The sequence below is a fragment of the Hibiscus syriacus genome, unplaced genomic scaffold (assembly GCF_006381635.1).
Source record: "Hibiscus syriacus cultivar Baekdansim isolate YM2019G1 unplaced genomic scaffold, ASM638163v2 tig00018924_pilon, whole genome shotgun sequence".
NCBI lineage: Eukaryota > Viridiplantae > Streptophyta > Magnoliopsida > Malvales > Malvaceae > Hibiscus > Hibiscus syriacus.
Genome location: NW_024062453.1, coordinates 138,257 through 155,000, shown reverse-complemented (window position 1 = coordinate 155,000; position 16,744 = coordinate 138,257). Strand labels below are relative to the sequence as shown.

Sequence of the window (16,744 nt, the reverse complement as noted above, 5' to 3'; positions counted from 1 at the left end):
TACATACATACATACATACATATATATATATATATATATATATTATAGGTTTGTAGTCTCGATTTTTATCTAAAACCTATCTAAACGACGTCGGTTCTTCCTGAGCTCATCCTCCTCTTCGAGCCCTCCTCCTCAATATCCACCTCAGAATCCCCATTCTTAACCCAAACCTATACCCAAATAAACTTGCCATTCTCAACTCTTGCTTTAATGAATCGGTCGTACCAACCTTCTGAGTGATATACGACAACCTCCGAGCTTAGTAGTGAGCGTATGCCCTCCCTTTTTCCATAACTGATCTTAACTTTAAATACTTCTGATTATCTATAAACATTTGGTTCATATTTCTATTTTAATGCTATATGTTCTCATGATCCAGCCCAAAGTTCCATTATTAGTATTCCATATCTCATAGGTGATACATTCACATCGATATCGATTTTGTAGCTTGAGGCTTAGGTCTAGAGTTAAAGGTATAGATAATGAAAGAGATCATGTCGATTCCCTTACACGGTCGACAAGAGTGTCAATACCTTAAATATTCATGAGCGATTCTTATCTTATTATCTTTTGATGGTTTCGATATCCATAGGTAAGTTTATTCCCTCCGTACCATAGACATTTGGTGGATCCATTGCTTTCAAAATAACAAACAAATAAATTTCCCCAATATCTTAGTGAGCTTATAGACACCATAAATAGCTTTACACTAAGAATTGATACCTTAGTTCACAGTTATGTCCTTAGCCATTCTTTGTCGAAGCCGATATCAATGTCGATCAAGATCCCGTTATCCATTGTCTTCCTATATCAATCTCAATCTCTTCAAAATTGGGATGGGAAAATTTTAGTAAATCTTGGCAAAGAAAAGGAAATAAGACACTTGGTTCTTCTTCTGAAGCAGCTAAGCCTCAGGATGATGATGCGATGCATGGTATCGACGATCACGTGAATCCTGTTCTTGACGATCCTCCTCAAGTTAGTGCTGATGATTCGAGTGCTATGTCTCCCTAATTTTATACTTTATGGAGAAAATGGACATGGTTTGCTACCATTGAGTCTTATTCTCTGCGTTGGGGAATCAGGTTTCTAAGATTTGCTGCTCGACAATTGTCATTAGAGATAATACATGTAGACTCCCAGCGTCATTTACTCGCTAGATTCGACACAACTCTTTCTCTTGACTTCGCTTGCTTTTGCACTCTGTCTTCAGATCATGATCATCCTTCGTCAGATGCCTGATAGCTTTTCATATGGACTGCTTGTTATTTTCTCATGTTTGGTATTGCATTTTTTATATTATTGAATATTTTTTATTTTTTGGGGTTTAGATATTTGGATATTTGTATGAATTTATCTCTTGAATGATTTTTCATACTTTGGTTGTGGATTTGGATTATTTGGATATTTGGATGATTTTATGTTTTTTGGATGATTTTTCATACTTTGGTTGTGGATTTAGATGATTGAATGTTTTGATGAATATTATGGTTTATGATATTTGATATATGAGATAGATTCTTTTTTTAATTATAACCATGTTTATAGCTTAAGGATATTATTTATGTCGACTAATCCTTTTGGCAAATTTAATATTCACAACTTATATATATATATATATATATATATATCTTGTTTTACCTTTTTGATTTGACAAAAAGGGGGAGAAATATTCGAGTAAGGGAGTAATTATTTTCAAGAAAATCTTAAAAATTTTTACACGTTTTGTTATATAAAAAAAGGGATTATTGAACCATGAATTGATATTTTGATATGCCAAAAATTAATATTTTAAAGAAATTTTAAGATTATTTTCGATTATATTTTTAAGATTATATTTGACTAAATCGTTCAAATATAAAAATTCCTTTTAAGGACAAAATCTCCTTTTTTCTCCTCACTCTTTTGAAAATTCAAGTCATATATTGGAAATAATGTTCAAACTTTTTACAAAGGGTTTTGGATTTTAACTAACTCAAAAGATTAAATTTTAACCCTGTAGTACCGATACTGCAAGAACAATACTGATATTGTTCATGCGGTATTGATACTATTGGCCTAAAAATACTTAGTAGTACTGATACTCAGAATAGGAGTACCAATACTCTCTTTGTGATTTTAGTGAGCACAAATTCCAGTAGCCTATTTTGGTACCGATAATATGCAAGTATCGATATCGATACTTAAGTTGGAGTATTGATACTCTTATATCTCAACGGTCAAATTTTTTGTATTTAATGTAGAGAGTACCAACACTCAAGGCGTCTGGGCAACATTTATTACGGGAAATTTCTTCCCAATAACTCTATTAACTCCCACAACAACCCAAATGGCTAGAATTGTATGAAGAGGTATAAAAACAAGATTCCAAGTCATATATGAAAATAAGAGATCAAAAAGAAAGTCAAAGCTATCATAGTGAGCCAAAATCAAAGTCAACATTCTTTTTGCTTTCAAAGAGCACTTTTGTACTCATTTGTTTTAGTTGTCATGTTCTTATTTGTTCTTGAATTATGCAAATAATTTCCTTGTGAGGTTTTTCTAAGTTCACAAATTTGTAATTTTCTCTTTAAGAGAGTGTCTTAAGAATTTGAGGTATAATTCTTGAGGGAGTTGTAAGGTTACACCTTGTTCTCAAAGGTTGATGCAAATTAGTGAATTTGTAAAAATCCCTAGTGTGGATAGCTAAGGTAGTGCATGTAGACTTTGGTTTAGAAAGTCGAACCACTTTAAAATTCTTGTGTTCAATTTTTTATTTTTCCTAAAAGCTTCCACCAAAATTTTTATTCGCCAATTCACCCCCTCTTGGGTATTTCACCTTTTTATTGACTTAACAGACATGCAAGAAGACTCTACTACAATGAGTTTTCATTTGCAAGGAAGTAATTCTCGATTGATTCAGTGATACTTCAATGGATATTGTTTAAGAATTAAAGTTATTGAAGACTTGACAATGATGCTTCAGTGGATATGCGACTTGCTTAATTATTTAAGTTGTTGAGGACTCGAAGATCATTTTTTGATGAAATTTGGGTCAAGGGGAGATTTGTCATATTTTGACACAAATTATAATTATTAATTAAGCTGGACTTTATTGTAATTATAGTGGTTAAAGATTACTTGGTAATTAAGTTTATTCAATAAAGTAATATCGTTTTATGCAATAATTCTTATGAAAGAAGAATTCTTGGTAACCAATTATTTGACTTTATAAATAGAGATTATGTCTTAACCTTTAGAATTATGTGAGATGGAATTATTTTTGGAGAGATGTAATCCTTTTTTAGATCTTTGCAACTTTTGGAGTTTATGTTCTAGTTGGGATACATGTGATATCAAGTATTTGTACTATATGTGTTCTCTAAGTTTATAGTAGATTATTATTCATCTCGTACGTAGAGGTATTCAAAGCTAAACCACGTTAAATCTTGTCTCTTGTGCATGATTTATTTATGTTGATATCGCTTGGCTAATTTTTTGCTCTCAAATTCCTAATAATAAACGTGGGCATCCACTTGCAAATATAGGTTCTAAGATGGAAACCAATTCCATTTTTTCATGAACACTAGCATATTCCTAGTATTTCGTTGTATTATTGTACTCACTATTTCATTTCATTTGGGAAACATTTTTTATGAAATTTATGCATGCATGAATCTTCTAGAAAAATAAAAAAATAATCCAAACAAGACTTCAATCAAACAGATTGTATGTGCTTATGAAATGGCCCAAAAAACAAAAGAACAAGAAATAATCCAAGCTTCAAATGTTATTCGCGATCATCATATAAACAAGGTATATAACAGACTATTTGGAAGTTTCTATTTTTTTAAAACTTGGTATTCTTAATAATTGGTGGAGATTCTAAAAATTTCACAGATAAAGAATGGAACCAACGTTGTTGTTTTCATAATGACTGTTATAGTTTTTGTTTGCATATGGTAATAATAAAATTGCATTGAAATTGAATACCTGGATTCGAGGAAGAAATGCATAGAGATTTTCCTAGAAAGAAATGCATCTGCAAAATCGTATTTTAAAGTGGAATATGAGTATGTAAAATAGTGGATCCCGAAATTTGTATTCAAGGGAATGGGGGATGGTTCAAGGAAGAAGAAGGAAGAAGTGCGTCGATCAACTTGGTCCTCTACGGTGAAAAAATGGATAGGTGTTTAAAAAATCAAAAATTATAAAGTTTTGAGGAAAATTAGATATAAATTTATTGTATAAGGACTTATTTAATGTTTCAACATTAGTTCAAGAGTAGAAACAAATATTAATCTTTTTGTTAATGCTGTGATGTCATCAATTTAAATGAGATAACAGTATAGTTATCATTTTGTTACAAATCGATAACATTAATGACCAATTTGTTACTTTAGAAACTTTAGTGAGGAAAACGAAAATTTACTCAAACATTGTTAACCATTTGTCTAGTTTATCTTACTAATTATGAGACATTCATGTTCCAATACTTTCTGGTTTAATTGTTTTAAAGCATCTATCAATTTTGATATATTCGAAATTAGGAATTTATCACATTTGAAATATTTGAAATGAAGTGTTTATCAAATGTTTTTCATGTCCCAAAATTAAGCATTTATAAATTTTAAAATATTTTAAAATTTGATGTTTAATTATATTTTAAAGGCTTAATATAAAAAAGTGTCCAAACTATATTTCTTTTTCATTTAGTTGTCAATTTTATTTGTCAATTTAGATGCCTAATGTTTCTAATATTATCATTTCGGTGTCTCAACCGTAACAAACGTTAAAAATTGTCAACCACTCGGAATGTGACATGTGATGTCATTTTAAATTTTAAAATTTTATTCTTTATCCCAAAGTATCCACCCCACCTATCGGTCATCCATTGTCGTTATCGCCCCAACAGCTACCTACCCACCTGTCATCACCTACCCACCCATAGTTGGCTATCAATCGTAGCTTTAAACCCCCCAAATCTCTAAACTTAAATCCTTAAATCTAAACTCAAAATCTTTAAATCCCAACACACATCTATCCTAATCGACGGGTGACTGGTCGGACGGTGATCGATGAGTGGGTGATCGAGTGAATTGATGGTTGCCAATGGTGGTGGCGGTCGACGGGTGAATTTAAGGTATTGGAGTATTTTATGAAAAAAAAAGTTTGAGCTTTGTCACACCCTAATTTTAGGGATAAAATTTATCTTGATGTATTTTAGTAAACAAAATATCGATATTCAAGATTTAAAGACTATTATGTCAAATTGTAGAGTTGTAAGAGATTAAATTGATAACTATTAAAATTTAAGATCTAAAATGAAAGGAAATATCAGAAAATGAGGATTAAGTTGAATTTGAGAGAAAAAGTTTAAAGTCTTAAAGGTGAACCCAAATGAGTTTAGTGGCTTGGGGTGTAATTTACCCATTTTGTTTAAAATATTTGTATTACAACTAAAAAGTGTGAAAGTTGGTGTGGGAAGGATTTCGAACCTGTCACCTCTAGTGTGCAAAATTTTTAAGGTTAAAAATACCTCAGTTCATACTGAATCCTACCTGAGCTGACCTTTTTAACTAATATAAAACTCAACAAATTCTCTAGAGACTTTTCGTCTCCCTCTTTCTCCTAAATGTGCTCTCCTGGTTTCTTTTTCTCTCTAACAATGATTTGTTGTCACCTTAGATTCATCATCGACCGATTGATCGTGGCCCTCACTACTAGCACCGTTAGATCCAACAAGCCTTCATGATTTGACTGATGTCTTCAATTTCATCATTATCATCGCCATTGAGAAGCACAAATGGATTAAAGCTTTAGCCTCTCGAGAAAACACATTTGTGTTGCTCATTATAGAGTAATAACTTTGGTAAGGGACTTTCTAGCCATTAAACTTTAATTATGGAATTTTTTCCCTTTTTTCCAGCCATAACAACGGTCGTGCACAACCCCACGCACCACCTTTGTGCGTAAGGTTGTTCCACTGTTTAAGAGTTTTCGAGAACTGGATTGAGTCAAACCCAAATAGTCTAAAACGAACTGAATAAAACTGAACCCAACTAAGTCAAATTGAGCCAAATTGAGCTATAAGTATAAGGTCCTTACTAGTGTATAGATGGGTGTATGGTTTAGGGGAACCTACACATTTCATGTGATCAGATAAGGGTAGTGGTTATGTTTTGGTATTTTTTATGAGATCTATATGTGACTGACTATATTGGAATATAATGTTTGGATTGGGTCTATGATGTTATATTTATTGGTATCAGGGCTTTTAATTTTAAATACTCAAACTGTGGACTATTCTTAAAGAAAGTTTATTTTCAAATATATTTTTTTGTACACCAAAACAATTTTTAAGAGAAGAAAAAATAATATTTTATTAAATAACGTCACTAAATTTTTAAATTTTAAATCTATTTGAGACTGCAATGTCAATTCTGATATTAGATCCAGTCTTCTAATATAGAACCTTATAGACCTATTAGATAAACGTCAGTCAATTTATAAATTGTTCATGATCATGATCATGATCGAACAATTCAACTTTCACTTTTACGAATAGTTTTCTGTTAACATGAATCCTTCTTTATTTCAAATATACTTTATTGCTCCCTTACTGAATCTTTTTACTTTTCAAGATGTCCTTATTACATTTGATTAATATTGTTCGCTATTAAAGATGTGAAAATCAAAGATGATCGATGATTTCATAAATAAAATTATTTTTCTCATGTCTCGGAGTGTAGCTTAAATTGTTTATAATATGTTCATTGTTATGATATACGAGACTCGTTGTCTGTTAAGATAGTGACCTCAAATATTATCATTAAAAGACCCTTAAAATAATATTTTGTTCATTAAAATATATCGAATAAATCGTGAATGAGATGGACCCCCAACTTGAGTTGAGATCATAAGGAAAAGTCTTGATTTTGAAATAGAAAGTACATGGATGATAAAATAAGTTATGAGGAGTGATCTTTAAAGCTATCTCATCTTAGATTTTCTTCAAAGAATATTTCCATATCCATAACATCGGAGAGGTAATTTTCTAAATGCAACGTCAAAAGTTTTAGGATATAGATTAAAATAATGTATTTGTTATTGGTTGTGATATCGATCCTTTCAGAATAAATTGTTATGTTTCTAAGCTAACTGTTATAAAAAAGACAAATACACCAAATTGGAGAAGATACTCATAAATGAAATTTAGAAAACAAATTGTTAACTATTTGAAGAAGTATCAAACTTGTAATATCAATTGCTCTTACTATTTTAATTGTTATCTCGAGGTGTTCTTTGAGTTATCCATAATACTTATATGTGGTTAGGATAACAAGTGTTAAGTTGTTAATTATATGACAAAGATGGATATTATTTTCAATAAGGTTAAAGAAATTAATTCTAGGGAAGATTAATACTATTTTTGATGAGGTTCTAATGTTCAATTCTTGGGAAAGTACCTACATTCAGCTAATACCATTAAAACTCGTATTCAGAGACCTACTTAAGGTCATAGTACAATTAAGCTTGTTGGAAAAATAATAAATAATTGAATAAAATTGATGCCTTTTAATAATAAGTTATGTCACTTGGTGAATAGACTTATTATTTTGTTTAAAGTTGCACCAATTCAATTATACCAATTAACTTTTCAACAAATCTCTTCATTAAATAGTTTTAACTCTTCATCAAAAGGTCATAACCTTTTGATTAATTTCTTCTCCTCTATATATAGGATAGTTAAGTCACAAATCCTGAGACACGTGACACAAGTTAGAACATGTAATTTTAGAACTTTGGATAGGAAATCACTTAGAATATTCCTTCTAAATTCGTTCTTTCTCGTGATAGAGAAATGCAAGATTGTGTTCGACTGGTCACTACAGTTGTGCTTGCTATTGTGATCGTTTGTTGTTGTATCCTAGGAGACTGACATCCAACGTTACTCAAAGTACCAAGGAGAGCACGAATCTGTCTTAAGGAAACTGTTTTTTACAAACCATAACAAAACATCATTTTTTGTTTATCTGACTCTACTCATCTAATTTCATGTCAAAATACGAGTAAACATTTTCATTTCTTTAATTTAATTCTTTATTTATTTTGTTTCATTCAATTCAATAATAATAATAATTTATATCAGATTAACATTTTATCCAAATTCTTGTTAGTGAGATATTTGTGTGAGGTATGTCATCGCTTACGCAAACGACATGACAGTTTAAGGACATCACGTCTACTAGACAGCCAATAAGGTAAACCTATTTTTAATGGAAGGTTCAAAGGGGGACGCCTACCTATCCTATGTAAATATTGGATGTAAAATATATCACCACATCGAGTCAGTGTTTGAAATCATCAATTTAATTCATGTGGGGGATTTTTCTATAAATAATAAATAATTGAATAAAATTGATGACATTTAATAATAAGTTATGTCAGTTGGTGAATAGACTTATTATTTGGTTTAAAGTTGCATCCATTCAATTATACCTTTTACCTTTTCAACAAATCTCTTCATTACATGATCTTAACTCTTCATCAAAAGGTAATAACCTTTTGATTATTTTCCTCTCCTCTATATATAGGATAGTTAAGGCACAAATCCTGAGACACGTGACACAAGTTACAACATGTAAGTTTAGAACTTTGGAGTAGGAAAACACTTAGAAAATTCCTTCCAAATTCATTCTTTTCGGTGATAGAGAAAGGCAAGATTGTGTTCGACTGATCAATACGGTTGTGCTTGCTGTTATGATCATTTATTGTTGTTTCTAGGGAGACCAACGCCTAATGTTACTCAAAGCACCGAGAAGAGGATAAATATGTCTTAAGATTGTTAGACAAAATGTTAATCCAAGATAAAATAATAATAATAATAATAATATATTATTATTATTATTAAATCGAATGAAGCAAAATAAATAAATAATTAAAGTGAAGAAATGGAATTGTTTACTCGTATTTTGACTTGAAATCATAAGAGTGGAGTCAAATAAACAAAAGAGGAAGTTTTGTTGTGGCCTATATTAATAGTTTCCTTAAGACAAATTCATCCTATCCTCGATGCTATGAGTAATGTTGGACGTTGGTCTCCCAGGATACAACAACAAACTATCACAACAGCAAGCACAACCATAGTAAAAAGTCGAACACAATCTTGCATTTCTCTATCACCAGAAAGAACGAATTTGGAAGAAATTTTCTATGTGTTTTCCTATTCCAAAGTTCTAAACTTACATGTTGTAACTTGTGTCATATGTCTCAGATTTGAGCCTTAACTACCTATATATAGAGGAGAGGAAATTAATCAGAAGGTTATAACCTTGTGATAAAGAGTTAAAACCATTTAATGAAGAGATTTGTAGAAAAGCTAATGACAAAGACAATGAGGAAAATGTTTCTATCACCATCTTGTGCAACATTTATCATAAGGATGTGTTTGTATAGCCCATACAGAAAAGTTACATCCACTTGAACCATTTGTTTGCAAAACCTAAACCCTTAAATTACTAACTTGAATGCCTAGAATAAGCCATCAAAAACTTTCTTTCATGGAATCATTTTTCCAGTTTTTATGGTCGTAAGATGAGAATAAGACCATACAATAGTTCCAGGGATGAAAAATTCATTGCATGCAACAAATGTGGTAGCTTATTATATTATTGATCCCAATCACTGTACTATGGTTTCATTGCTTTCTTTTTCACCATCCATAACTTGTAGCAAGACGAAATATAACGTAATGTATTTCGATTTTATGCCACTATCACTGAAACTGGGATCCTTGGATTTTTCTCGACTAAAAGCTTGACATACGAGCATATGACATCAGAATCTAAGTGTTTGTGGTCTTGTATCAATGAGCTTAATATACATGTGTGCTGGCCGTGAAACCTTGTCACTTCCCATAACATCTTTCGTTACAAGTATGAAACATGTATCCTTCATTTACAGTCGACATTATGGTTTATACACTGATAAAATATGTCTTTTGATCAAACTCTACCACATAGAACTCTATATAGGCTTTGGTATAGAACTCATTGACTGCTAGTTGGGCATCTTTTTTAGTTTCAAACTTGGACCTAATTGTCAACTCTGTTGATTTGAAGTCGGAGGTACCCCAGTGGGTTACACATATATCCAACATATCAGGAATCTCTAGATTTCTCATGGCATTGTAGTTAATGTCATACATTGCAACTGGATGATGATAGTGAGGTTTTTGGGGTTAAGGTATTTAAGGTTTAAGGGTGAATGGGTCCAACCCCTAGGAGCTTTTTTTAATGCATGACCCCATGAAATTGCTGCCTCCCAAACATCACCATCAATATCAATACATTTTCTATCTGAAGTAGCCTCGACGATATCAAAATCATCAATAATTAGTGTGTCATCATCTACCATCATTGGAGCGAAAGTTTGTTCATCATCGCTAAACTCAGCAAGGTTTTCACTGAATCGCCAAACAAAGTTATCATCTATTGATGGCCCTGCTTCTTCAGTGGCAGGTGCAACTATTGATAAAGTATGAAGGTCTACAATATTTTTCATTTTAAAGTATATCTTGATCATTTGATGATTGGATGATTGATGCAGTCCAACCATCACAGAAACATCGTCATCATCCTCAAGCCGGATTGCTCCATATGTGAGTGAAGTCTCTGAAATTATGTGTCGATAACTCAAACATGAAATATAAACTCTAATTTTTCTTTCAATTTTCTGCTTCATTTTGTGATGAGATACATCTACAAGGAACATCTTGTTTATGAACCTCTGTGACGTAAATACAACACAATCATTTTTTTGTATAATTTGGCCATTGGAATGGATAACTGTGAAAAATTTGTTAGCCATTGTTTGTGAAATTTTTCTGTTAGTTCAATGAAGATGTAAAAAGTTGAAGTTTTATGAAGATTCACATAACATAAGCCAATTTAAAAGAAAAATAAACTATCATCAATGATCATTTAATGCAAAATGATAGAAACTTTTCAGTGATATATCAGACCATTGAATGATGTTTTTGACTTATTTCCCTTTAATGAAAAACATCATTTTCTCATAGACCATTTAATACACACTGAAAAAATCTTTTCAGTTCCCAATCATTTCATTTCAGAAACTTTTCAGTGATATATCACTTCATTTCAGTGATATATCAAACAATTGAATGATGTCTTTGACTTGTTTCCCTTTAATGAAAAACGTCATTTTCTCATAGACCATTTAGTACACAATGACAAACAACTTTTCAATGTCCAATCACTTTATTTTAGAAACTTTTCAATGATGTATTACTTCATTTCATTGAAATATCAGACAATTGAATGATGTTTTTAACCATATTTAATAATTCATCATATCATAATTCACCATTACTTTTCATTGTTCAAGTTCATATTTAAAAAAAAATCATGGCAACATTTTATCGTGAGGGAAAATCTTTCACCATCTCCTTCAAGGGAGACATTAAACTTTTTTGACTAGATGTCGAAAATTTCAAAAAATGTTGGAGCTACTGAAGATTCAACATTTTCTTTACTACAGTTTAGGTTTCCAATCTCTTTGGTTCTATAACATTCATCAATGGGTTATTTGAACAATGATGTTGCAGTTCGAATAATGATTGACACATACATTACCAATTCGGTAAGCAACGTTGACTTATTTGTCGAGTATGACAAGCAAGTTGTAACTCTTTCCACATCAAGAACAAAATCTCCTAAAGTATCTGACAATATAGAAGTTGAACTTCAAGAACTTGAACTATTTATATGTATAGAAGAAAACATGAGAAAGAATGGAGGATTGAAGATTTTAACTTAACATCTGACGAGTCAATCGACTATGAAGACTAAGATGTGTGCGTAACTTAATGCTTCTATTGAATTGTAATGTAATGTAAGAGTTAATGTTTCTAATTAATGTAGGTGTAATGTTTCTAATGTGTGGGTAACTTAATGCTTTGTATTTAATAAAAATTATAAATATGACTGTTGGAACTTGTCACCTCAATATGACGAGTTTCATGATTTTCCCCTAGTATGTTTTCAAAATAAAGAAAATATTTTAATAGAACTCGTTACGTCAACATGACTAGTTCCTTGAGAAATATAAAAATATATTTTCTTGTGGAACTCGTCATGTCAATGTGACTAGTTCCACGAACACTATAACATTTGTCGTAGATTCCTAAATAGTGTTTTCTTAACAGTATATGGCTAATATTTTAGCCCGTTTGCCCAATGGGCCAAAAAACCCCATCAACTATGATGCGATGATAATAAATTGGGTAAAGTACAAGTTTAACACACCAATTATTACTTTTGTTCCATTTTGATCACTTAACTATTATTTTTTAAAATTATATCAAACGTTACATTTTGATCATTTGTCATTAAAAATTTAACATAAATACAGATGTGACATTTTTAAAAAAATTCAATAATGATGTAATATTATCTTATGATGGCATGTCAACATCACCGTTAAATTATTAACGGTGAACAACTAAATTGAAATTAAAATGTAAGATTATGTATAATTTTGAAACAAAAAATAATTTAGTGACTAAAACTCAACAATAGAATTTACCCTAAGAAATTAGGAAGTCAACTATGAAAAAAACATCTTTTGTAGAGCTTCTAGTATGGGGCTGATAATGTGTCTACATAGGTCAGCCGCATCCATTTCCGATGGATCTCTCCACGGCCCAACACTGCCCTTTAAACCCCCGACGGCCCTCAAAGCCCTAAAAATTTCCCAATATCTATTTTCGATTCGACAGCAACCAAAAACCCTAAACCTATTAAAACCAAATTTCCCCTCCAAAGTCTCTATTTTTTTTATCACTGCAGGGGGGGAAAAGGGAAAGAGAAAATGGAAGTGGAAAGAGAGCAAGCAGAAACGGGGAAAAGCGTGATGTGCGTATTAACAGACCCGGAAGGAGTCACTCTGGGAGGCACCATGTACCTTCCCCAGAACGTCGGTCCTCTCAGGTTCAACAAATTGTCAATACGCTTCTAGAAAATGTAACCTTTTATTTTTCTTGTTCTGTTTCATTGCATTATATTTTATATTTGATTGAATTGTTCAAAACCTTTATGCTCATTTTACTTCCAAATGTGATTTAGTTTTTCATGATAATAAAATGCTTTTAGAACTGATAGAAGTGAGAAACTTTGTTATATGGGTTTCTTCAGGAGGAGAAACTACCGTATGCATTTTATATATCTAATCAAGAGCTTCTTGTGCCACTTGGAAATTACTTGGAGAAAAATAAAGGTCAGTTGGGGAACTGATGACAGTGAATTATGTGACAGTTCTACTTCTATTACTTTGACTCTTTAGACTTTTACATTTCTCAATATGCTTTACCTTTTATTGGCTGATTAATTTGGATCAACAAATTTTCAGTTTCCATGGAGAAAACACTATCCATAGTTTATCAATCTCAGGCAGTTTTCAGGATTTGTCCAATTAATCGGTGTTCAGCTACAATTGTTAGTATGGAATTGATCTATTTTTAGTATAAAAACCTTAACTGCGTTAATGTTGAATTCATTACTTCATTCGCCATTCTTCATGAAAGAAACAAATTGCATGTTGCATCTTGCATGGTCTTTTGATGTGATGATATTTTTAAACATTTTAAAGGAATTAATTTTTTTCAGGTTCAGGCTCAGCTAATTATACTGTCAAAAAAAAAAACCTTACATTAATATATTCATATTTTTTTTCTTTATATCGATCAATTAGGTGTAAAATGTTTACTAGCATCCCTTCAGAACAATTGGATTGTTTATCCTAAATCTTTATTGTTGTTTTGTCACAATAGGTCATACTGAAGCAGTACTTTCTGTTGCCTTTAGTCCTGATGGAAGACAGCTGGAAAGTGGCTCAGGGGATACCAATGTCCGACTGTGGGACCTAAATACTCAGACGCCAATGTTTACATGCACAGGTTAGAAAATTTGTATACTTGCTGTTTTCTTGAGCAGTTTGACTGAGAAACTGTTTGATCAGCATACAAGTATTTAAGCATACAAATGGACTGAGAGAAAAGAGAGGCAATGACACATTTAATTCATGCTATTGTAATTCTTTGCATCCATTGCTTTTTCTTTTATGTGAATCATTTGTCTTCTGATATTTTCCAGGACACAAAAATTGGGTTCTTTGTATCGCATGGTCACCTGATGGGAAACATCTTGTCAGTGGAAGCAAGGCTGGAGAACTACTATGTTGAGACCCACAAACAGGAAAGCCTACCAGCAATCCGCTGACTGTAAAGCCTTTATTCTTGAATAATTATTTTTAATAATTCAGCATAGTTTCTCGGCCTCTTTTAAACTGAAACTGTCTCATTTATTGGTAAAAAGCAATGTATACTTTTCAGTCAATTGCCTTCTTCATATACTTGGATTCTGTTATAGGGCCACAAGAAATGGATCACCGGTATCTCATGGGAACCTGTCCATCTAAATGCTCCATGCCGTCGACTTGTAATTGCTAGCAAAGATGGTGATGCCCGCATATGGGATATTTCCTTAAAGAAATGTGTTATTTGTCTCAGTGGCCACATGCTTGCTGTAACTTGTGTGAAATGGGGTGGAGATGGAGTCATATATACAGGGTACAATTTTGTTCTGTTTCTCTGATTCTGATCAAATTTTTTATTGTCATATCACACTGTTCCATGAAAGTGCAGGCTCTATTTTCCTTAGAAATGACAGAGAAATAATAAGCACTTTGTACTCGTCATCTCTTCTATTAACAGTTTGTTTTTAAACTTTAACTGCTTAGTACTAATGATCTCCTTTTGCCAAACTGGCTGAAGATCCCAGGATTGTACTATCAAAGTATGGGAAACTTCACAAGGGAAGCTGATTCGTGAATTGAAGGTGATTGCATTTTCTAGAAAATCTCTTTGTCATTGTGTGTACACATTAAACGGCTCTGTTGCATGTTTATGCATCATTTGTTACTGTATATGCTCTGAATTTTTATATTACAGACATTCATTTGTTTATGCTACTTGTTTTAGGGTCATGGGCATTGGGTTAACTCACTTGCACTGAGCACAGAATATGTTCTTCGCACTGGAGCTTTTGATCATACTGGTAAACAATATTCGTCTCCAGAAGAAATGAAGAAGGTAGTGCTATCATTTCTTCTATCAATGAAACACATCTTTTTAAGTCTGCTGCTGCTCTATATCTCCATACAACAACAGTTTTCCATTCTTTTCCATGGATATATTCAAGGTTCCTACTCTGCCTCTCTTCTGTAGAAAAGTAATTAAATTTCCTTGTATAATTTAGGTTGCTCTAGAAAGGTACAACAAAATGAAAGGCAATGCCCCTGAGAGACTGGTCATCAACTGGTACAATGTATACTGCTGCAACTCTGTATGATTGCAATCCCAGTTGTTGGTTTCCTCATTCTTAAAATTAACTTAGTTATATGTTTTGTTTGTCATTTGCAGCTTGTAAACCATGTTTATTTCTCACCTGATGGGTTATGGGTGGCTAGTTCATCATTTGATAAGTCGGTCAAGCTATGGAATGGAGCTACCGGAGAATTTGTTGCTGCATTCCGAGGTCATGTTAGGCCTGTATATCAAATAAGGTTTGAGCTATTTCTATAGTTTATTTCCATGTCAGTTTTCTGTTGTTTCTTAGGATTAATAATTATCTTGCATTTTGCCCTTCAGTTGGTCTGCAGATAGTAGGCTTCTTTTAAGTGGAAGCAAAGACTCCACCTTGAAGGTCAGTCATAGGAACTTTTTATCTTCTTCCCCCTTATTCAGTATTCAAAGATCCTGAGGAATTGTCGAGACTAATCATTGGGCATTCTTTTATAAACACACATATACTCTAGTTTCGATGTGCTGTAAAAATGAATCAAATTGAAGTTAGATTTTGTTTGTACTTTCTGACTCAGTTAAGTGTTATGGTTCTGCCATGGCCTCATTGTATCATTATCCTTCTCTTGTTCGGCCTCTGCTACGTATCTGTCCTTCCTGCCAAATTCTCCCTTAGATTCCTTCCCCTTGTGCCTGCCAACCCCCGTCTTTGGTACTCCCCTAAAAGTCCTGATTCTTTAGTTGAATGCTCTAATGTTTTTTTAACAAGCTTGGTATTCTTGTTATAAGGTTTGGGATATTCGAACAAAAATGTTGAAACAAGACCTTCCGGGCCATGCAGATGAGGTAAGCTCTCCATGCTACTAGTAATAGCGAAGTCAAAGAATCATTGATATTGGTTTGCTGATGTACTTGTGGCTGATCTTCATTCTCATTCGGACAGATTTTTGCCGTTGATTGGAGTCCAGATGGTAAGAAAGTTACCTCTGGGGGTAAGGATTGGGTGTTGAAGTTGTGGATGGGCTAGAAGGCAACAAATCAATGTGGGGCCACATGGTTGAAATATAACAATTATCTTATAAGATCAGTGATGTGTGCAACAGCAATGAACCAATAACTACAGAATTAACTCAGATTGATTGGTACAAACTTCATTGTGTGACATTGAACAACAGCCATTGATCATTGCTTTCTGGATTGTTTGGTGTATATTATATATACTAGCCATACGAGACATTGCAACTGCTCTAATATCCTTTTAGAAGTGTAATGCAAATATATATATATATATATATATATATATATATATATATATAGAGAGAGAGAGAGAGAGAGAGAGAGAGAGTCGGGGCAATGTTCTAACAAAGCTGCCATTCTTTT

General features: G+C 32.4%; 1 pseudogene; it reads left to right on the top strand.

The window, feature by feature from the left end:
- Positions 1 to 12,864: 12,864 nt before the first annotated feature.
- On the top strand, positions 12,865 to 16,515 carry LOC120209465 (annotated as a pseudogene).
- The last annotated feature ends 229 nt before the right edge of the window (positions 16,516 to 16,744 follow it).